At 34.0% G+C, this 5,190-nt stretch overlaps 1 long non-coding RNA gene across 1 annotated transcript; it reads left to right on the top strand.

The window, feature by feature from the left end:
- The first annotated feature begins 421 nt into the window (after nucleotides 1-421).
- On the top strand, nucleotides 422-4,007 carry LOC150037274 (uncharacterized). The gene is made up of 2 exons (XR_016528250.1): nucleotides 422-832; nucleotides 3,764-4,007. It is a non-coding gene; the product is annotated as an uncharacterized LOC150037274 (long non-coding RNA).
- The last annotated feature ends 1,183 nt before the right edge of the window (nucleotides 4,008-5,190 follow it).

A 5,190-nucleotide genomic window follows, 5' to 3' on the forward strand; every position in this document is an offset into this window, starting at 1 on the left:
AATTTTCGCCATAGAGGTAAAGACTTTGCGCTGCAGGGAGATTGCATTTGTGAAAGTCCTAGAGTAGAACCACCAGTTTAAGGAGGCTCCCTGGGAGCAAGAGGATGAGATGAGAGTCCAGTACCCGGAGTTGTTTCAAGAGTAAACTTTCGAGGACAAAAGTTCTTTAAGGAAGGAAGAATGTAACATCCCGAATTTTGTCATAATGTAATTTCGGTATTTTGTAATATTCTAGATTATTGTTTAATTTTAAAAATTTAATTGGATTACGGAAATTTAATTACTGGTTAAGAGGTGTTTCAATTTAACGGTTTAATTAGGGAGAAATTTTGGAAATTAAACTTTTCATGACACATAATTTAATTTGAGATTAATGTTAAGAATTAATTTCAGATTGGAAAGGGAAGGGTTGCTTTTGGAGATTTGGGGGAAAAGTAATTTAATACAATGAAATGAAATAGAAAATAAATAAATAAAGTAAATGTTTTATTATATATTTTCTTCCTTTTATTTCCCTTTCCCCCTTTACTTCTTCCAGCCACCGAGACCTCCCCCCCGGAAATCTTCATCTTCTTTGACCTAACCACACCACCCAGCCTTCAGCCACCGCCCAGATCGAAAATCGAACGTCTGCCGCGTCACCCTAACCCCTCTCGACCGTGCCGCTTCCGTCGAAGCCAACACACCACTCCTCACGCCCCAGTCACAATCGTGTCGCCCCACGCCGGTGCCACTAGTCCAGCCATCGGTTGCTTCTCAGATCTTCTGGCACCCATCTGTTTTTGCCAATCGGTCACTGCTGCGTGAGTTTTTGCCGAAATTTTGGATTTAGGTAAGATCTATTTTTTGAAGTTTTAGGTAAAATATGGGATACCCATTATGTTTGGAATGAAATTTATTTTATATGAATTATATTTTTGGCTTTAGATTTAAGTCTGAAAAACTATTGAAGCAGTTGTCCAACAGGTTTGAGATCGTTTTCAACAAATATTTTGGTAAGATTTGTGGTTCCTATGCTTATTCTTGAACACCCACTTGGATCCGGGTAACTTGGTATGAAATTATCCCACATTTAGGGATTTATTAAAGGATTTTATTCACGTTAAAATAAAGTTAGGACTACTGATCATCTAGACTTAATCTTGAGGTAAGTAATCTTACTGCTGGAACTACCCACAGGCCAGGCACTAGATGTATGATAGCATGACTGATTGATATTATGAAAGAATGATAGTATGACAGACTGATAGTATGGTTGACCGATAATATAATTGATGTATATTTTTGTATGAGGATCTGAAAGATTAAATGCACATATAGACACTTGAATGCTAGCATGAAATGATATGTTATTCCATAAGATTGTATTTGATATGAGGATGATGAGATGTATGTACATGTATGTTTTAAAGCCATGTTATTGTTGGAACATACCATCACGCAGCGGAAGAGACAAGGATCCATAAGCACTCTAATTCATTAATTTTGATAGAAATGAAAGCATGTTTCACAAAAATAAATGGGTTTCGTGACATACCTTTGTAGAACTTCCTCAAAGTTTGAATTCCAGCTACAAATCTCCTCTGAATCTTGTTGTAGACCACACCAAAATCTTCTCTACTATTCTCTTGGTGCTCTAAATTGAGTTGTGGGACTCAAAATAAGCCTGAGTTAAGGGAATTTAGAGATAAACTCATTGCAGTAACCCAAAAATGAAGAACACCCTTCTTCTCACGAATTTTTCAGAAAAATTCTTTTAGTTGCTTTGCGTAAAAAACACTCTAATCTCTTCAATATATTGCAGACAATCATGCAAAGAGATTAGTTGTATGAGATACAGCTTATGCTTGGAGTTAATGAAGACTTGAAGATGGTGGGTTGTTAGTAAGCAACTTGAAGAAGTAATGGAAAAAGCCTATTTTCCATTTTGTGTTTTTCCTTCTTTTTCAATTTTTCAAATAATGATTTCATAAATCAATTCATTTAATAAAATTGAAGATATTATTAATTTTACAAAATTAATTTCATAAATTAAAATTCTTAATAAAATTAATAAATAATTATTTAAACAATTTAAATAATTCTAATTAATTTAATATCAAATATTAAATCAATTTTACACTATTCCATCTTCAAATATTAAATCATATTTAAATATTATTTCTCCAGTTTCGTTCAATTCTTAATTTGAACATTTCAAATTAACTTATCACGCTACTCTAAAGCTAATCCATTTACGAGCTAATAGAGGAACCTCGCGGACTTACAGATCATGGGCTCCAACAATCCGAGATTAATCGACTAAACTCATTAGATCGAATTAACCTCAATTCATTAACTAATGGGTGATTTCACTTAAGCCCATAACTAAACTCCCCTCACTGTAGATATATTATGTCCACTCAATATAAACATGATTAATAAGTTAACCCTTTACAGTTGTTCGTAATAACGACTGGGTTGAATCTTTGTTTTACCCTCAAAATTACCTCTTATTCCTCAAGTCCCACTGATCTCCTAATGAACAATTGATATGTGATCCAATCAACAAATCGAATCCTTCTCGGGCCAATGAGAGGGTGAGACCTTTTGTTCAAGATCTAGAATAAGCACTTAAAGGGAACAACCTCTCTACTAACCCTAACTGGGTAGGAGTGAACTTTATCTTGTACCCTATGTCCTCAGCTATTCATCCGGTCTTATCCTCAAAATGGGAGGCTTATTGAGCAGAGAAATTGGTATACTCTCATCGTTTGTAGATCAAAGAATAATCCCGAACAAACAGGAGTTCATAGTTAGCTCAGGATTAAGGTCAAGTTACCTAGGTCATCGCTTTGAAATAGTCAGTCTTAAACAGTAAACAACGTTATAAAGTAAAAGTGATTAGTTTTGTGGTCCGATCTTGTACAAAACTCTTTTGCACAGAATGCCCCCACTCTTCATGTCAAACATGAATGAATTAGGATCACTTCATTTGTAGCACTTTACAACTTTTTGTAACAACTACAGAGTAGGTCACATCCAATAATGTTACCAGAAGAAGGCACCCAACCTTATTCATATACTATAAATCATTTTGACTATTTACTCGAACCTGATCCACTTGTATGTCTCCACATAAAGTTCAAGTACTCGTGTAATAGTCAAGGGACTTTAGGTTTATTGGATTTCGAAAAAACAATATATTCAATAACAACTTACTGAATTTTTAGAATAAGTTCTATTATTTATGAACCACGAGTTTTAGGACATAAAACCCAACAGTTATGATGTTGTAATAGTAGTAGATCCTCACTGTTAGTTAGAAACCCACTAGAGGTTGTGTTTCCTTCGAGATTCACTAAAGGTGGTGTTATCCTTCGAGATTCACTAGAGGTTGTGTTTCCTTCGGGATTCACTATAGATGGTGTTATCCTTCGGGATTCACCAGAGGTTGTGTTTCCTTCAGAATTCACTAGAGGTGGTGTTATCCTTCGGGATTCACCAAAGGTTATGTTTCCTTCGGGATTCACTAGAGGTGGTGTTATCCTTCGGGATTCGCCAGAGGTTGAGAGTCTTATGGGACTTACTAGAGGTAGTGGGTATATCTAACTACAGTAGGATGAAAATCAGTTATTCATATATGAGTCTCATGAGAACTAGAGAAGTTTATATGTTCCACCATAGGTAGGCATCTAAAGGACATAAATGCCTAGCCTGACCCCAGTAATGGGGTTACTTACTGAGTATTTTATGCTCATCATTCCTCATGTTGTTGTTTCAGGTACGGGTAGAAATGCACCGACGATTGACAAACAAAATCTGTGATCGAGCCACTTGGATAGTTTAAATGCTTACACTCATATTTTAATATTTCTTTTATGTTTTAAATTTTATGTTTTGAGATTTAAGATTACTGTTTAAGTTTTGTTTTCAGACTTATTTGTTTCCATTTATGATTTATGGGTACCCTATCCTTTGATTTTAAAATATTTCAATTTAATACAAATCTTTTTAGTTACCTTATTTATTTAGTTTTTATTTCACTATAAAAAAATGTCATTTTAACTTCCATGCATGCATGCGTTTAGTAACGACCTAGCTTGAGAGGGAGTCAGGTCATTACATTTATAAAACATTTGCAATTAATTGCAAGACCATTACTTATGAGAGCTAAGCTTCATTCATTTGTATGGGGACATGTTATTTTGCATGCAACGTCACTTATATGCATTAGGCCAGTAGCTTATCATAAGTACTCGTCATTACAATTAGCATATGGTCATGAGCCAAATATTTTTCATTTGAGAAATTTGGATGTGTAGTATATGTTCCGAAGTTAGGAATATATGTTGCATATGATTCCCCATCAATTATTAAATATTTTGGGCCCCTGACAGGTGATGTATTTACTGCACGATTTGCTGATTGTCATTTTAATGAGACAAATTTTACAATATTAGAGGGAGGAATTAAGAAGGTTGAAAAAGAAATTACATGGAATGCACCATTATTGTCTCATTTAGATCCCTGTACAGATCAATGTGAACTTGAAGTTCATAAAAGAATTCATTTGCAAAATATAGCAAATCAATTACCATATGCATTTATAGATGCAAAAAAAAAATAAAATAAATAATAACTAAGTCACATATACTAGCTGCAAATGTTTCATAAAAAATTGATATCCCAACATAACAAGTTGTCACTAATGAATTTGGAACACGCCAGAAGTGTGATAGACCAGTGAGTTCCAAAGATAAAAATCCTCGAAAACGAAAATAATTAATAATGAAAAGACTTGGTTGAGGATGTAAATTCCCATAAAAAAATCATCGACATGACTAGTGAGGAAGGTGAAATACCTAAAGATAATAATGAAATTTCAATAAACTATATCATGACAGAAAAAAGATGGAATCGAACTAATGTAAATATTGACAACATTTTTGCGTATAATGTTGCTCTTGATATTATATCTGAAAATGAGGATCATGAACCAAAATTTGTTGAAGAATGTCGACATAGAAAAAATTGGCTTTAGTGGAAAGAAGCAATTGAGACATAATTAAACCCACTTTCAAAATGTCAGGTTTTTGACATGTAGTCCGAATACCAAAAGGTGTTAAACCTGTGGATAAAAATTGGTATTTGTGAGGAAAAGAAATGAAAATAATGAGGTGACAAGATATAAAGCAAAACTAGTTGCAC

Source organism: Benincasa hispida, chromosome 3, assembly GCF_027475165.1.
Source record: "Benincasa hispida cultivar pf3 chromosome 3, pf3_genome.v1.1, whole genome shotgun sequence".
NCBI lineage: Eukaryota > Viridiplantae > Streptophyta > Magnoliopsida > Cucurbitales > Cucurbitaceae > Benincasa > Benincasa hispida.